The following is a 19673-nucleotide window of genomic DNA, read 5'->3' as shown; positions in this document are numbered from 1 at the left end:
ATGTTGTATCAGTATTATTTCTCCTGTAGAAAGGTGGCTGAAAATTTGAAAAGGGGCTTTGCAGAAGATCCTCTTTCATTAATTTATTTTTGCGTAGATGTATGAGGTAGAAAAAGGAGACGTGTTAGAATTAGTGAAAAAGGAACTATGGGGAAAAAGAACAAGTGATAAGTTATATCCCCGATTAGCGAATTTGGGATGTTGGGCAAATGAAGGGAAAGGGGATAAGTGGGTGGGAGAAAGACTGGGGTTCGTTATACTGGCTACCGAGGATCTCGATTTAGTAGGTTTTCAAAAATAACAAACTTGTCACACAATAGGAAGAAGCAAAAATCTGCATTATTCTAAGTGAAGATAGCCATCGCCTCATGGTTTCCTTTTTCTGTTTTGGGTGCTATCTGAGAAATTGAATTTTGTATTGCTTCTCCGTGGAAACTAAATTAATTTGCTTATCTGTAGTACCACCTCTCTTTTACAACGACATGTAAACTGTCACCAGAAAACTTAAGCTACCGTGACCAATGGAGCGTCTATTGATAGCATTTATGGTCTCCTAAATCTTTCGAACACTTCTGCTCAACGTTTGTAATAGGGTAACATGTGTCAGTGTTCTACAGGGTGTAATTTGAAGAAATTTGAGATCAGACCTTCCATCCACACAGTGCTGAAGGCAGCAGTGAGATCTGTAAACGCCGATGATGTTTTCTTAACTTTATTTGGAACCAAGGCTCTGTGAAGGATGTAAGAGACAACGCTTGGTTGCAGCAGGTGCGACCTGGTCTGAAGATTGCCTGATCAAGTAAAATATTTTTTAGTATAGCACTATTTAGTTTGCTATCGTAAATCCAACTAATCAGGCACGCTTCAAACCAGGACGCAGCTTCCGTTCAGACAGTGTTCCAAATCAAGTTAAAAGAATCCGTGGCGATTTTGATCTAACACTGTGAGGAGGGAAAGCCTGATCCTAAAATTTTTCAAATTAAATCCTGCAGAACGATGACGTGACTTATCAACAGCATGTCAAGTGTTTGGAAGTTCCACGTATCGTTGGAAGCTTATACGAGAAAGCGGAGGAAATTTAACACCGGATTGCCCCACGAATCAGTTCTCTCATCATTACTGTTCAACGTATACTTATCTAATCTTCCTAACACATCGTCCAGAAAATTCCGCTATTCTGGCGAACTGGCTCTTGCAGTACAACGTAAGAAATAGCAACAAACAGAATATACCGTGGCCAAAGACTTGTCTATACTGGAAACTAATTTCAGACTCTGGAGACTCCATCCCTGAATGAACAAGATAGAGGTGTCTTGCTCCCATCTGAATAACCATCTGGTGAAAGTGAAACTGAACATACGTTTCAGAGGGCAGAGTTCTTCACACTAACTAGAACCTAAAATACACTCCTGGAAATGGAAAAAAGAACACATTGACACCGGTGTGTCAGACCCACCATACTTGCTCCGGACACTGCGAGAGGGCTGTACAAGCAATGATCACACGCACGGCACAGCGGACACACCAGGAACCGCGGTGTTGGCCGTCGAATGGCGCTATCTGCGCAGCATTTGTACACCGCCGCCGTCAGTGTCAGCCAGTTTGCCGTGGCATACGGAGCTCCATCGCAGTCTTTAACACTGGTAGCATGCCGCGACAGCGTGGACGTGAACCGTATGTGCAGTTGACGGACTTTGAGCGAGGGCGTATAGTGGGCATGCGGGAGGCCGGGTGGACGTACCGCCGAATTGCTCAACACGTGGGGCGTGAGGTCTCCACAGTACATCGATGTTGTCGCCAGTGGTCGGCGGAAGGTGCACGTGCCCGTCGACCTGGGACCGGACTGCAGCGACGCACGGATGCACGCCAAGACCGTAGGATCCTACGCAGTGCCGTAGGGGACCGCACCGCCACTTCCCAGCAAATTAGGGACACAGTTGCTCCTGGGGTATCGGCGAGGACCATTCGCAACCGTCTCCATGAAGCTGGGCTACAGTCCCGCACACCGTTAGGCCGTCTTCCGCTCACGCCCCAACATCGTGCAGCCCGCCTCCAGTGGTGTCGCGACAGGCGTGAATGGAGGGACGAATGGAGACGTGTCGTCTTCAGCGATGAGAGTCGCTTCTGCCTTGGTGCCAATGATGGTCGTATGCGTGTTTGGCGCCGTGTAGGTGAGCGCCACAATTACGACTGCATACGACCGAGGCACACAGGGCCAACACCCGGCCTCATGGTGTGGGGAGCGATCTCCTACACTGGCCGTACACCACTGGTGATCGTCGAGGGGACACTGAATAGTGCACGGTACATCCAAACCGTCATCGAACCCATCGTTATACCATTCCTAGACCGGCAAGGGAACTTGCTGTTCCAACAGGACAATGCACGTCCGCATGTATCCCGTGCCACCCAACGTGCTCTAGAAGGTGTAAGTCAACTACCCTGGCCAGCAAGATCTCCGGATCTGTCCCCCATTGAGCATGTTTGGGACTGGATGAAGCGTCGTCTCACGCGGTCTGCACGTCCAGCACGAACGCTGGTCCAACTGAGGCGCCAGGTGGAAATGGCATGGCAAGCCGTTCCACAGGACTACATCCAGCATCTCTACGATCGTCTCCATGGGAGAATAGCAGCCTGCATTGCTGCGAAAGGTGGATATACACTGTACTAGTGCCGACATTGTGCATGCTCTGTTGCCTGTGACTATGTGCCTGTGGTTCTGTCAGTGTGATCATGTGATGTATCTGACCCCAGGAATGTGTCAATAAAGTTTCCCCTTCCTGGGACAATGAATTCACGGTGTTCTTATTTCAATTTCCAGGAGTGTATCTAGGCGTCATCTTAGATCGAACACTGTCCTTCAAGCAACACTATCTGAACCTAGCTGTGATGCTGAAGACTCTTAACAACATTCTCCCCAAGTATAATGAAACAAACTGGAGATCCTAAGCAACCACCCTGTGCTCTTAAGCATTGAGTTAGGTATACTCAAGTGCTGTATATTGTACACCTGTCTGAATAAATAGCCATCATACAAAGCTGTATGGTACCAACGGAGTACAACTACGGACGTATTACCTGACGCTGTCAGATCTATCACAGATCTTTGGCTTCCTCCGTTAGCAGGTATTACGCTGGCTGATTTGTGCAGATATACTACACACATCAAAAAAAGTTTTGCATCACCCCGGTTCCCAGAACTCCTGAAGATTGACATTGACTGTGGATGTTGTATCACAGACACAATTCCTTTGACTGTTCATGGATGTGACCAAACCCGCCCAAAGATGTAAATCACCATGCATGAGCAGCGCCTATCAGGCGGAGGGGGTCAGACAGTCGATCAGTTCCAGGCATTCCACCAGGAAGGAGGTACACGGCTCGTGTTGTCTGTAGTTCAACCATGCCTAGACGGTCAATACAGCCTTTCGATCACATCCGCGTTGTTACTTTGTGCCAGGAAGGGCTCTCCAGAAGGGAAGTGTCTAGGCGTCTCGGAGTGAACCGGAGCGATGTTGTTCGTACACGGAGGAGATACAGAGAGGCAGGAACTGTCGATGATATGCCTCGCTCAGGCCGCCCAAGGCCTACTACTGCCGTGGATAATTGCTACCTACGGATTATGGGTCGGAAGAACCCTAATGGCAACGCCATTACGTTGAGTAATGCTTTCCGTGCAGCCACAGGTCGTCGTGTTACGACTTAAACTGTACGCAACAGGCTGCATGATGGCCAACTTCAGTCCCGACTTCCATGGTGAGGTCCATCTTTGCAAGCACGACACCATGCAACGTGGTACAGTTGGGCCCAACAACATGCCGAATGGACCGCTTAGGATTGGCACCACTTTGTCTTCACCGATGAGTGTCGCATATGCCTTCAACCAGACAATCGTCGGAGAATTTTTTGGAGGCAACCTTTCGAGGCTGATCGCCTTAGACACACTGTCCAACGTGCGCAGCAAGGTGGGGATTCCTGCTGTTTTGGGGTGGCATTGAGTGGGGCCGACCTACGCCGCTGGTTGCCATGGAAGGCGCCGTAACGGCTGCACGATATGTGAATGCTATTTTCCGACCGATAGTGCAACCATATCGGCAGCTTAATGGCGAGGCATTCGTCTCCATGGACGACAATTCGCATCCCCATCGTGCACATCTTGTGAATGACTTTCTTCAGGATAACGACGTCGCTCGACTTGAGTGCCCAACATGTTCTCCAGATATAAACCGTATCGAATATGCATGGGATAGTTTCAAAAGGGCTGTTTATGAACGACGTGACCCTCCAACTATTCTGAGAGATCTACGCCGAATCGCTGTTGAGGAGTGGGACAATCTGGACCAAAAGTGCCTTGATGAACGTATGGATAGTATGCCACGACGAAATCAATCATGCATCAAGGCAAGAGGACTTGCTACTGGGTATTAAAGATACCGGTGTTCCCAGCAATCTGGATCACCACCTCTGAAGGTCTCGCTTTATGGTGGTACAACATGCAATGTGTAGTTCCCTGAGTAATAAAAAGGGCGGAAATGATGTTTATTTTGCTCTCTATTCCAATTTTCTGTACAGGATCCAGAATTATCGGAAACGAGGTGATACAAAACTTTTTTTGATGTGTGTACTTTTGTAAGACAATGCAACAGGATCTTAAGAAATCCTAATCTACACATGCCTAGGGACCTGTCCATTTTAAATTTTAAAAGGGTACAGTCATGACGTCCTCATCTGCGTGATGCTTTGGACTTGGTTGCCAGAGGTTTCACATCTTTTCAAGAATGGAAATGTTGGTGGAAAGCAGTAACAGATGTGCACTTGTGTAACATCTTGTCAGGTGCTAATCTTCCCAAGTGGTAGGTGTACCACGCAGGAACTGCACTGTCCCGAATCGAGTCCCAGCGGGCCATGGCAGGTGTAACGAGCTGTCCAGTCCATATTTTGGCTGCGGAACTTCACGCCAGACTAAATATCCACACTGTCAGCGACTGTAGGGTCGAGCATATCGCGATAGTGATAAGAAAGATCTCCTGCTGGCAACAGCATTAGCCATACGCTAAGTACAAAACATACCGAGCGAGGTGGCGCAGAGGTTAGCACACTGAACTCGCATTCAGGAGGTCTACAGTTCAAATCCGCGTCAGGCCGTCCTGATGTAGGTTTTCCATGATTTTCCTCAATCGCTTCAGGCAAATACCGGGATGTTTCCTTTGAAAGGGCACGGCCGACTTCTTCCGCATTTTTCTTAATCCGATGGGACCGATGCCCTCGCTATTAGGTCCCCTCCCAAAAATCAGCTAACCAACGCTAAGAAAATTATAAGTCATAATGGTTCATTACTTTCAGTGAGTGCTTATTACTGTGGAATAATACATACAGATTTTTAATCCAGCACATCTGAAAAGTAGCTTTATAGTTAACGCGAACTGGTATACTCATTCCAAACTTTCACGTTGCACGCATGTGTCAATACAATTCTCTTGGTGATTTTAAATATAAAATAAGCTTCACTGAGTAAAGAGTTCGATTTCTCCAGAAAACTATTTGTTTTAAACGGAAAAAAATTACGTAACAGATTTTATAAACCATATGGACTCCAATAAAACAAGAAGTTGACAGGTTTTAGAGTTTGTATCACAGTTGTCATTTTATCGTTACACGATCCTACGACTACCTGCTTAGCTGTCTAGTAGTGAATCTAGGCCAATAATGAAAGCTGCCAGAATCGTATACATTCCGAACGCTGGCGCCATTCCGGAAAATCTGGAGAATACTTCTACAATACGGTTTTCAACATATATCGATGTATTCAACGAAATTCAAAGGTCTACTGTGTATTCTGAAAGATAAACTACTGTTCCGAAACCGGGTTTACACTAAATACCTTGTGACTGTGGCAATGTCGCATGGTGAACAGACTATAAGAACTATTGGACAAAGATGTAAAAAACACAAGTATAACGCCCAAGTTAAGCAGCCAGCTAGATCAACGGTCGCCTTACTAGTGAGCATGAAATGAATTACAAAGAACCAGTATCGTGAAGCAGGTGGCTACTGTGTTTTCTTGTACGGTACTGTGTAATAAAGAAGCCTAAGTGAAGTGTGGGATACCGAAGCAGTTTGCTTGAATGTTTTCGGGAAACATGTCAGTGTTCTCTGTGTGCTCAAAGATAAGTGCCTTTAAAGACTTTTCTTGCGATGTTTATTTGTCTTAAGCAATTTCCTTACTATTGACGTTTTTGCTGTTAGTTTCGTGTTTCTGTTGATAGTTGAAATGCTGAAAGGCACCAGGAAACAACCGCTTGGCGGCTCGCAGCACCGCTGACAGCCTGGTTGGTGTCTAAATAGCGAGCAACGAAATGTGTGCTCGGTCCGTAACGGGGACAACTAACCACCCCCCCCCCCCAATTTCCTCGCTTCTGGGATATGGAGTCAGAATTTTTTTTCCTTTACAGAATCCTCAAACGCTTCTCATACACTTCAGTTCTCTGAGATACAATAAGTGGTTTCCTGTCACCCATAAAATTTAGTTCTTGTGATGATATACGTCTGGAAACTGGCCAAAGTTATATCAAGACTGGACAAATTTCTGCGGACGCCCATGGAGACAGCCATCGAAATTGTCTAATTATGGCGTAAAGATAAAATGGTAACCTTTAACGGTCTTATTACGTATGTTTATTTTATTCCACCTTGAAGTACTATTAGAAGAAGGAGATTACGTATTTTAAATAGTTGCTGAGTGATGAGAGAAGCGTGACAAATTGTAAGTGATGATTTTATTAACATTTTTGTAAAAACTGTGTCTATTGCAGAGAACGTCCGCGCCGCCACGATCATCGTGTTCAGGGAAATGGAGTTCCTGGAAAACTAATTCGAGTTCTGCGAAGGCGCGAAGTGCCTGGAAAACTAATTTGGATGCTGCGGAAGCGCGAAGCAACAGGCACGAATGGAGGGGCACCACATAACCCACCGGCAGGTATCTTGTTAAAAAGTAACAATTGAGATTTGATTGGACAATGGTCAGTCCTTGTCTTGTATTGATCTTACACTGACGTGCCGGTATTTTGCACCGCCTGGAGCTATCGCAGTTATTACTGACCCTCTATTAGATTTGTTACGAGACCCAGTGTATGTAATATGTTTGGAAAAGTATAGACTCTAGGGAAAAAAACGCCCAACAAAGGAATTATCCGAATGGGACGGAAATCTGTAGATGTGGTTTACATGCACAAACAAAGAAGTGATTACAAGTTCTGAAAAATTTGATGATTTATTCAAGAGAAAGTGCTTCATAAATTGAGTATATCAATAATGCGTTGGCCCATCTCTGGCCCCTTATGCAAGCAGCTACTCAGCTTGGTACTGACTGATAGAGACGTTGTAAGCTCTCCTTAGGGTTTTTTTTTTTTTTTTTTTTTTTTTTTTTTTTTTTTTTTTTTGGCAACAGTCTACTGACTGGTTTGATGCGGCCCGCCACGAATTCCTTTCCTGTGCTAACCTCCTTAGGGATATCGTTTAAATTCCGTCCAATTGGTGTGTTAGTCAAAATCCCGAGATAGTTAGAGAACCCTGCCCATAAAGCTCCAAACTTTCTCAATTAAGGAAAGACACAGCGAACTTGCTGGGCAAGGTAAGGTTTGGCAAGGACGAAGACAAGCAATAGAAACTTTCGCCGTGTACGAGCGGGCATTACCTCGTTTTTTATTTCTTCTAGAAAAATCATTTCACAAAATGTTCGGCCGCATTTTCATTTACGAAGCTAGCAGCAGCAATACGTCAAATATATTTTTTATTCGAAATGGTACATACAATAATAACCCTGTAGCTATGAAATATGTTTTTTTAACACTAGACCTCACGCTGCTCAATTTGATATCCCATTTGTCCATTTCTCAGTCTTCGTTTGGGAATAAAAATTCTGACAAAAATCGAATGTGTAATTTTCCCTCAAACCACAAATGTAGTTTTCATTAATTATCCTACTTATTTTCAAGCAATTAAATATTTTTTTTTACAGAAATAGGCCTCACGCTTCTGTTTGATACTCACCTGTCCATTTTCCTCTCTTCATTTGGCCATGAAAATTCGGACGCTCATTTTCCTCAAGTCACTCACTCAATTTTACTTAAGTACTTCGATTACTTTCAAACAACTACACATTGTTTTGCAGAAATAGAATTGACGTTGATCAATTTGATACCACGTTAGCCTATTCCCATATCTTAGTCTAGCTACGAAAAGTCTTGTATTTGTTCAGTTCAAACGTTTGACCAAAAATCAGATGATAGTTTGGTATAAATGACTGTGATCATAAAATAGCCAAGTGGAAAATGAAAGTATTTTTGACAATTATTTATTGTGTTCAAATGTTCAAATGTGTGTGAAAGCTTATGGGACTTAACTGCTAAGGTCATCAGTCCATAAGCTTACACACTATTTAACCTAAATTATCCTAAGGACAAACACATACACCCACGGCCGAGAGAGGACTCGAACCTCCGCCGGGACCAGCCGCACAGTCCATGACTGCAGCGCATAAGACCGCTCGGCTAATCCCGCGCGGTGATTATTTATTCCGTGGATAATGTTTTTGTTGAGAAGCTTCGTTAACAGCTCCCGTAGTGGCGAAACATTTTCACTGTAGTCAGGTGGTAATATAGCGCCCCAGTTATTTTATATTGGCGTTTTCCCACGGGATTTTTATTTAGGCCCCAAGCCAAACTATGAAACGGACATGCGTGTAGGACAAACTGTAGCGTTCGGGAGTCAAGCGACTTTTAAATAAAATCCTGCTCCTTTGGAGAAAGAAACCGCCACCAACTTGGCTGCCAGGCCAAAAAAATTTAAACCTTCAGTTTCGAAGAGAAATCCTGAAGAATCGTAAGAAGTGTAAACGCGTTGTAGCTGAGCGTCTGCTTTATGTCGCGGATCCTTGAGTAAGACAGTGCTGTTAAAGGCGACGCGCGGGAAGGGAAGGTCGGAAGCACTTCTAATTTAAGCAACGAGTGCGTTAAATGGGGCAACGAGCTTAACTCGGGATAAGTTACGGTCTGATCCCCGCAGAGATATGCTAACCGGGGCGCTCCGGTTGGGAAACCTATTTATGGAGCGCAGAACAGTAGGGCGGGAGGCGCAGAGGACTAGACCGACTGTCGCAGCTGTAGCAAGGTCGTCCCTAAAGGGCCCAGCTGCAACCGCGTCTGCATTACTCACATCTCGAGGGTTGGTAGCGAAACGCAATCAGGAGTACTAAGTGCACTATTAATTTATTTGCCTTGTCCTCAATAAAAGTAACAGTTCGGATAACCAGTTTCAGTTGTTAAACAAGCATTTTGAGATCTACGAAAAGTCTAGGGGAATGGTTATCAGAAAGGGTGAATCCTCAAAATCGTCATCATCATCCCCACTCCAAGCATCACGGTCCTTTTATTTTTTTCCTGCTACAGTACTCATCGCTTCCTCGGTCTTTCTTGATTGCTTCACCTAACTCGGATAAATCTTCTTAACTGAAGATCGCAGGTTGCCTACCTCACGGCTCTTCATGGGCACGAAAAATTTGATTGACACTATTTCGTACAATTATTGTACGAATCGAAAAATTTGAAGGGCTGTAAGAATCCACTCATTAAGAGTTATGTATCAGTTAAAGTCTTAAGAGTCAAGTTTTTCAGTTAGAAACCATATCGCACAGCGTAATTCACGGTGCTCAAGTTACTCAGACTTTATTTCATCCAGTATCTGAGAATGAGAGCAAAGCAAACATTTCGCAGAATTCAGATCTTTTCAAAACTTTCTCCCCGACAGTCTCCATAAACTAATGAAAGAAAAAACGTTCATTGCTCAGTAAATTTTTCGCTGTTAAGCAGTAGAACTTCAGTACTTTTTCTAAATTTTTTCATGAGTTTATGAGTGAATAATCTAAAACTAATGAAGCCAACATTATTTGGGTTTTGCGTCTTCAACTACAGATACTTTTCATGCTTATCTTTAAATATTTAACACATTAACTCATTTTTAAATAACCAGGCATTTGTAACTGTTTTGTACATGTGTGTAATATTCTTTAACGAATAGGGAGTGGGTTATTGCTTTATTGCAATCTCACGATTGAATCCCGTAAATAAGAATTGGGACTGCTATTGTTCTACAAAAATTCAGTTTTGTTTCTTTCTTCGGTATCTATTTTAGACATTCACGAACTGATCCCCACAAATTTTCAAATTTCGCTAAACACTTCCCTAAGTCTTAGTGATTATCATAAGTGTCGTTGCAGGCTAAATAGCTACAATGGTCAGCTGTTCTATTATTCTATTATTTATCACAATTATTGACCGTACAGGATGTTTCCTTATAACACCCACTGACATTGTCTTCGTTTCAAAAATCTTCAAATGGTACTCTTCACAAACCTTACGTAAGAAAAGTACTTCGCTTTGTAAGTTATCATCTGTCTCCACCTGCAATGTGGCGTCGTCTGCACTTAAAAGGCAATACAAAATCAAGTAATTAAAAAAAAATGTTACTAATGGGTAATATGGCTTTTGTGTATCTTTGAATTTTCCTTTGCACTTTTATTGTAAATGCCCGACTCCGCATCGATCACATTTTGAGCGCCTTGACGATATACTGTTCGCACCGCACACTCATTAGTTACGTCTCACAATGTTCTTTGTGCTCCCATTTGTATAACGAATTATGATACGTTATACTTAGTTTTTAAATTAAAAGAAATTGTCGTACCTTGAACTCTCACCAATGTTATTTCCCATTCTGATAAACGCTTTCCTGTGCTTTCGTCTCTCTGAAGATCTTTATTCACCAATTGAAATCACTTAACTATTAGCTTCTTTACATGACAATCACGACAAATAAATTTATAGTAAACTATTAACGATCGAGTATGTCCTTAGCTGACTACGACAGATCTCGTAAAGAGATACCGGCTATCGCGGACTTCATTTATAGGTACAACTAGCAGAACGAAGAGAATTGTTGCATCTCGTAAGTGTGCGTAGTCTCAATGTGTTGTCAAGGTAGCTGAGTCTGTTCAGTGTCAGTTTAATTGAATGCATGAGATACAAAACATTTCGAGTTTTGTTAGCACTGTTTCCAGAAACTAAGCTTTAAAATGTGTATGAGACTCTGATATACAACCAATGGTAGAGATTATTGTTGGGAAATGGGTGTTACAACATTGGCCAACAATAACGGATACATCATGTAGAACAGAAATGAAAATAACGTCCACGAATGCTGTTTCTAAATTCAGTCTTTTTTAGAATTATTTACTGCAGTTTCGTACGCCCAAAATGTAAGATATTTATGTTATTCTTTGACATTGTCAGTGAGGATATATGCGATCTGTTGATTTAAAACATGTGTGGATAGAAATCCTACGTCTAGATTGCAAATTCTTTTTATTAATTACCAATTTCGGCTCACTGACGAGCCTTGTTATACATTGAACAACATTTTAGACTGGTATGTCATGTGCAATGGAAAATAAAATATTGAATGTTTTTAATCGTTCACTTTTTATATGCAAATTTCTATATTTTAGATCTGCGGATGGCTCGTCAATGAGACGAAACAAGTAATCAACAAAGAAAATTTGCGATCATGACGTAGACTTTTTGTCCACAACTCTTTTATGTTAGATATTGTACAGAAAGTCCTTTTGAATACATTTCGCGTCTCCTTTTCATACGCTAAACATGGTCTGTATGCATAATTCACTATAGAATCACTATCTGAGTAAGAGTAGCTTGTCTTTTATAGTGATTGAAATATTTTTGTAAGGGCGCGCCAAGGGGAAGCTCTGTCAACGCATCGGACAACAATGCATGCATTTTATTGCAAAACCTTAGACGTCCGAATAAGGCAGTGAAGAATGTGTTTCGTGAAGGATGAATACCCCTAAGGCATGGCTAATGTTCAGCGTTCGCTCTGTTGATGTTGCTATAGCTACAATCACAACCGAAATTCGCCGGCCGTTGTGGCCGAGCGGTTCTAGGCGTTTCAGTCTGGAACCGCGCGACCGCTATTGTCGCAGGTTCGAATCCTGCCTCGGGTATGGATGAGTGTGATGTCCTTAGGTTAGTTAGGTTTAAGTAGTTCTAAGTTAAAGGAGACTGATATCCTCACACATTAAGTCGCATAGTGCGCAGAGCCATTTGAACCATTTTGAACAACCGAAATTTTATTTGTTTGTGAGTGATAAGGAGGACTGTCGTAGAACCTGTTACAAGAAGGAAAGTTAGTCGCAGTATCTTTTAACCTGCCTTAGGTTTTCCCGTAAGGAAATAGAATATGTGTTTGACGGTTATCAGCTGTTATTAAGAATGGTGCAAAGATATTTGGGAATATTATTAAACCTGGAAAGCCGGCCGGTGTGGCCGTGCGGTTCTAGGCGCTTCAGTCTGGAACCGAGTGACCGCTACGGTCGCACGTTCGAATCCTGCCTCGGGCATGGATGTGTGTGATGTCCTTTGGTTAGTTAGGTTTAAGTAGTTCTAAGTTCTAGGGGACTGATGACCACAGATGTTAAGTCCCATAGTGCTCAGAGCCATTTGAAGGCAAACCTGAAAAAAATGTTCGGGATGGTAATAGTCTTAGCAAAGATTGAAGACAGACACCTAAAATTGAGAATAAAACACATGTGCCGGTTTGGTTAGGTCTAGAGAACGAACAGCGCAAGTAGGACCTCGACGTGTATTCACAACGGAATGGACGAGTTCAGGCGCCCGTCATGGTCTGACAGCTGAGATAGAGTGTTTTCGGGATGTCCGTTAAATTGATTATCATGCTTATTCATACATCCCCACATAATAAATCATCGACTCGATCTGTACACCAGTTACTGCAAGTATTTATTCACTGTAAACTTGTAAATTAGTTTCATGGCGGATTAAAATTTTTATTTTAAAGCTGTTATAATCAACTGAAGAGGTTAGCAGCTCAGATGAGAACTCTGAAGACATCTTTCCTAGGTCTGAAGCATGTAGTATGGAACTTATGTAGATTACATCTGGTCGAAAAAGTGTGAATGATGGTGACAAGGTTTTTACCAACATGCGGCGGTTGCTGAGGTCAGCACGACGGTGAGCAGATAAATACCATGTCCGTTGCCGCGCGGGATTAGCCGAGCGGTCTTGGGCGCTGCAGTCATGGACTGTGCGGCTGGTCCCGGCGGAGGTTCGAGTCCTCCCTAGGGCATGGGTGTGTGGTTCAAATGGTTCAAATGGCTCTGAGCACTATGCGACTTAACTTCTGAGGTCATCAGTCGCCTAGAACTTAGAACTACTTAAACCTAACTAACCTAAGGACATCACACACATCCATGCCCGAGGCAGGATTCGAACCTGCGACCGTAGCGGTCGCTCGGTTCCAGACTGTAGCGCCCAGAACCGCACGGCCACTACGGCCGGCATGGGTGTGTGTGTTTGTCCTTAGGATAATTTAGGTTAAGTAGTGTGTAAGCTTAGGGACTGATGACGTTAGCAGTTAAGTCCCATAAGACTTCACTCACTATTTTGAGCATATCTGTTCCTGGCCACTGAGGGCAATTGTTGCCCGATGTATGGGGCTCTCCGTACACTGTCCGTTTATGTCTTGGCACTAAAGATTTGATGAATTTAAAATGACTCGGTGTCAATAACCTATGAGATAGCTATAACTCACGTAGCTAGTGGAGTAGGAGAAGTACCGAGTCAAAGATTTAATTCGATTCGCAGTTCAAATTCAAAATTAATGCTGCTGTAAATCTTCCACTTTCTGTAAACCTCTGACTTCTCTGATACCGTACTTCTCCAGTGGAGAGGTAATTACCACCTCCAGTCATATTTGCTAACTGATCATATTTGCTAACTGATACAAAATCGGACTAACTGCGGACATTGGCCACATTCGATTCGACACTAGTCCGTTTCAGCTGCAGAAGAGCGTCATGGAGAGCTGAGAAGCATGACATGATAGATGCTAGCCGTACAGCGAAGCTTACTTAAGCTTCAAGAACCAGTACTAAGTAAGGGTGTAGTTCTGCCGCCCGACGTGTTGCTTCCGTAGGGACCGCAAAGGCAAGATTAAACTGGTAACAGAGCGCAGAATGACAGCTGAGTAACCATTCCTTCCGTGCTCCATATGCGAACTGAATGGGAAACAGATCTAAGTTGTAGTACGCTCTGCCACCCGCTTCACAAAGCGTTGCTTGGTGTGGATGTAGATACCTCCCAGACGCTTAAGTATGAATTGAAAAGTAGACATGTCGATGTAGATGTGATATTACTGTCACATGTCATCACGTGATTAACATACACTTTTGCAATCATTCCGTGGTTAATTTTATTTACAATGTTCTGGGCGTGTTCGCTGAGAGGAAAGCTTTGCGTTCTTCTCACTGGGAAGATGTTTCCCGATGTGGTCTCTGGGTGCTCTTTGTCGCCAGAAGACGGACAGCGAATCTCATTAGGAAGGGCGAAGGTCCCCTGGCAGTTACACAGTGTTCTTGGAAGTAAAGCTGCGACCTGCTTTGTGCTTTTCTCGTCAGGTCCGACGCCTCTCCTAGTCCTGAGCGGAAGGCAACGAGCCACCACTGCCCTCCCCAGAGAGTTACTGGGCACGACATTTTTGCTTATTCTGTTCGGACATCAAAGGACGAAATACCGAGACACTGCCTGACCAACGGGGAAAGGTCCGTTGCTTTCGGTCCATAATTTAGTTTACCCAATCGAATTGAGTTCCCACGCCACCTGCTTGGCGCGAAGAAGCCATCCGGTTGACGGGACACAGCACCATCCCAGTACCAACCTCTTACATGTTAGGGCGTGTTTTGTAGCCAAGAGTGGAAAGTGTAGCATTCCCCTGTGATGCGCGCACGGTTTGCTGATTTTCGGGAAATGTAGTTATCGCAATTACGGTAGCGGAGCCCATACTCTGAGTAAACAGCTACTTGCTTACTTCGCCACGCAACCTGTGTTGTTTCATTTGGTTACAATTTGTGGCACCTTACTATGTTGTTAACTTTGATTTAGCGAACTGGCCAGCTCAGTTGATTTTCCTGTGCTTTTTCTGTAGAATATTCTACACGTTTTGGCACCCACTCACAGCCGTTATGTAATCTGATTTTAGTTTTAGAGAACTTTATTTTCTGTTCATCTTTATTGTGAGTGTTTCAACCATTATAGCAAATAAATATCTGTTAACATTAGTCTCGACTTAGATTCCTAGATCCTTCACATTGTCCTACAACTTTTCCATGGCTACAAACCCAATGTAAGCAACTGTATTTGCTGTGGGTTCACAGACTCGTAAAATTCTTTGCAAGACTTCATTTTCGCCACTGACTGTACATTTGTGGCAGGATATCTGCCTGTGCAACACGTTTTATTCACATGCTCGTTGAATGACCACGAAGCGCGTTACTTCTGTTTGGATATAAAGGTGATATTCTTTACCGTTAAAAGAATTTTAGAGATGGAAATGAGCGTACGGCATTGTGGGCCGGGAATCCCCCATTCGGGGAAGTTCGGCCGCCGAGGACAAGTACTTATTGTAGTCGACGCCACATTGGGTTACTTGTGCGTCGGAGGTGGGGATGAAATGATGATGAGGACAACACAACACCCAGGCCCTGAGCGGAGAAAATCTCCTGCCCAGACGGGAATCGAACCCGGGCCCCTTGGCGTGGCATTCCGCCGCGCTGACCACTCAGCAAATGGGGACTGACATTTTAGGGATGCTTTTGTGTCTGACACTCTACACTGTATTAGCACTGCATGGCGTCGCAGTGGCGTGTCGTCTGGATATAATGTAAAAATCAAATAACTATTGTAACACGAGGGGTACGTATATGTCTTCATAATCCTGTAGTGCTGAAGGTACTCGCCAGCTTATCGATGTGTGCGTTTCTAGCTAGTGTTTTCTACCACAGTTAATAAAGTTTCATTGACCTCAGTTTTCCATTACCATAAGATTAACACTTGAGATTATACTTATCCATGCTGGCGTCTTATGTGTAGTCGTTGGAGATGGCGTAAATTCGCAGTACTTTTTTCCCACCTGTTTAGACCAGAATGCTGTTCGTTACTGGATTGTGTAGTAAGCACGAGTCACATAACGGCAGATTTAATGACGAATACTTCACTTATTTGTGTGTTTTACGATTCATTCTCGTAACATATTGATGCACTTTATATTTTATTTCGATGGTGTATGCGACCAATGTTTACACGAGTACCGGAGGCGTAATATTTTTGTCTTTTCTAATCAAGCCGTTCGTAACTCCACTATAAAACCTTTATATATTACGTTAGTCTTTTTTACCCCTGTGTGCTAGTTATTTGCAGCTGTTACCCATTTGAAAATGACCAAGAGGTCTAAATTGTATTAGTTGACTTTTAATAAACGTAAGTCAAAGGCGAAGATGAAGTCTTTCAAAGAATTATATATAGGTAAGCTTGTTGTTCTCACTGTGACGGCTTCGTCGTTGTCGACGGTGGTTAAACTCAACGATCACTTATATTAAACATTCAGAGAAAAGAACGACCATTGCATTCGCTCGTCTTGTATGAGCTAAGATTTGTTTGATAAGGAGCAGTGCAATTACTCTCCGCCACTCTGATACGGAAATGGCAGGCAACTTATAGTTTTTCCAAGTGCATCTGTCAAGCCACACTAGCAACAGTCAGGGTCTCCCAGTTTAGTCTTATATCTGTGCCACTGATAGACGAAGACGCAATCGACAGCTGAGAACATGGGTATAGTGTACACGAAATGTATTCACAGTTGCGAATACGAACAACCATCAGCTGTACAAGGGAATGACGACAGTAAGAATTTGAGCAGGATGGGGACTCCAAGCCTGATTTCCCGCTTTACGTGAGCGGTCATCTTAAACGCTTTGACTCTCCATGTTCGACCCACGGCCAGAACCCAGACTTCCATATCTTCTCACTCCTGCGGCACAACCTGTACTGCTAAACACGTTATGTAGTTATGTAATGCATGCATGTCCGAAAGAACACTGCATCGTTCTTCTTAACGACGCAGGCACTGAAATATCGTATGGATATAGCTGGCTTAATGTTTCTTCCACAAGCGGCGGTGGCTATGCCAAGTGACCGTTGATTATACAACTTGGGCACTTGGCCAACTTCGATCATGGCAGTATAACAGCCCGATGAGCAGGCGGACGTCACTGCTGTTCCGGAAGCCATTTCGGGCTACTCTAAGCCATCGTGTTCCTACCGCTTCTGCCACTGGACTGAATAACATATCACACCACTCGGCTGGACTCTGGCGAAGTCGCCGTCTACTCCCGCTGTACTGCTGCGTGACCCTGCCAGCTGATGGGAACATTGCCTCTGGCTCCTGGTTTGTCTTATACTATGTCGGCTGGAACCCTCTCAACTTGCTCCCGTTGTTATCGAGTGTCACCGATTACATCCTGGTACTTAGATTGTCAGTACCTTATGCTAGGTTTAACTTCTTGAGGACTTTAAAATTTTCTGATTGTATTAATGTTTGGTGGCCAGTCCCCCGCCTCGTTACACAGTTTACAATCGTGGAGAGTCAGCTTTTCGCGTTTAGGAGATTTATTTGGCTTGTGCCACTGCACTGTACTGTTCTGAGAATTTCGCAGGTTTGTGCTCGGGGCAAGATCTTTTACAGACCACTGTTCCAGTACTGTGTACCCACTAGGCGAGGAGATGGTCGGTCTTGGACGACAATGACAGCTGCAACAGACACATCATACTCACTACATTTTGTCCCGCACGAACCCTTCATGGCGCCAACGACAAACACGACATATACCGTAGCGTGGACATACACATGATACACGGCCCAGTCACATTAATGTGACCAAAAGCCTGAATAACCACCCATTGCCACGCGGACGTGCAGCAAGAGAGTGAATAAGGTTCTAGAGGGTACCGACAGGGATGTGGAGCCATGCTGACTCCATTGTCGTTGACGGGCTGCGCTATGTTTCTCAGTTGACTATCCATGGCTTGAACAGCCCGATCGAGGTAGTTTCACTGATTCGTGAATGGGTTTAAATCCGAAGAGTCTGATGGCCAGGGGAGTACGGTAAACATCCTCGTCTTCTTCGAACAACGCACGTACACTGTCAGCTGTGTGACGCGTTACATTCTCCTGCTGGTAGTACCATCGTGGCGAGGAGAAAAACTAACAGTTCTTGATCGTTAGGAGAGAAATTTATTTTGTACTTATTTGCTGCGCTTAGCTTTTAAATAGTTTTTCTGGGAAAACCTAGCGTAGTTTTCGCGTCTCGTATTTCAGTGAGTGTTTCTTGATTATCAGAGTAGCTCATCAGAAGATTATCTTGGGAATTTGTCACCGTATAGAGTAGGGTAAACATAGTCATGTGTAGGGACTGTGGTTGTTGTGAGCGGACGCAAGGAGAATTGGCCACTCTTCGGGGGCAGGTGGAGGCTTTGTCTGTTAGGCTCATCGAGCTCGAGGTGCAGGCGTCGGCTCGTAGTGGCGTTGGGGCAACTGTGGTGAGACCTATGCCTACTTCGGTGGCCTTGGAATCACATGGAACCCCTGATGTCGCTGCGTCTTCCGGCAGTGAGCATCTTACCCGTCAGCCATCACTCCAGGGTGAATGGCGGACAGTGGTGGGCTCGCGTGTGCCTGGCCGAAAGGCGAAGGTGGGATCTGGCCGCGTGGCAGCTGCCTTACCCCTTTCCAACAGGTACGGGGTGCTTCCTAGTGGTGATGACATCGTTTCCGAGCCACCACAGGATGCCTCGCCTGTTGGGCCAGTGGCCGATTCTCCGGCAAGGTACCGACAGTCACAGAGGGCGGGCCTATTAGTTATAGGGAGCTCCAACGTTAGGCGGGTTATGGAGCCCCTCAGGAAAATAGCGGGTAGGTCGGGGAAGAATGCCAGTGTGCACTCGGTGTGCTTGCCGGGGGGTCTCGTCCGTAATGTGGAGGAGGCCCTTCCGGCAGCTATTGAACGCACTGGGTGTGACCGGCTGCAGATAGTAGCACATGTCGGAACGAATGACGCCTGCCGCTTGGGTTCTGAGGCCATCCTTGGTTCCTTCCGGCGGCTGGCTGATTTGGTGAAGACAACCAGCATCGCACGCGGAGTGCAAGCTGAGCTTAATATCTGCAGCATAGTGCCCAGAGTCGATCGCGGTCCTCTGGTTTGGAGCCGTGTGGAGGGTCTAAACCAGAGGCTCAGACGACTCTGCGACTATAATGGTTGCAAATTCATCGACCTCCGTTATTGGGTGGAGAACTGTAGGGCCCCCCTAGACAGGTCAGGCGTGCACTACACACCGGAAGCAGCTACTAGGGTAGCAGAGTACGTGTGGCGTGCACACGGGGGTTTTTTAGGTTAGAGGGACCCCCCCTTGGGCGAAACGATAAAATACCTGACGGCTTACCAGAGAGAACATCAGCATCGTTGATAAAGAACGTCCGTCCTCAGAGACCAAAAACAGGAAAAGTTAACGTAATATTGGTAAACTGCAGGAGTATCCAGGGCAAGGTTCCTGAATTAGTATCGCTTATTGAAGGAAATAGTGCGCATATAGTATTAGGAACGGAAAGTTGGTTAAAACCGGAAGTGAACAGTAACGAAATCCTAGACACAGAATGGAATATATACCGCAAGGATAGGATAAACGCCAATGGTG

This window comes from Schistocerca nitens, chromosome 2 (genome assembly GCF_023898315.1).
Source record: "Schistocerca nitens isolate TAMUIC-IGC-003100 chromosome 2, iqSchNite1.1, whole genome shotgun sequence".
NCBI classification, from domain to species: domain Eukaryota; kingdom Metazoa; phylum Arthropoda; class Insecta; order Orthoptera; family Acrididae; genus Schistocerca; species Schistocerca nitens.
Note: the sequence above shows the minus strand (reverse complement) of the source record.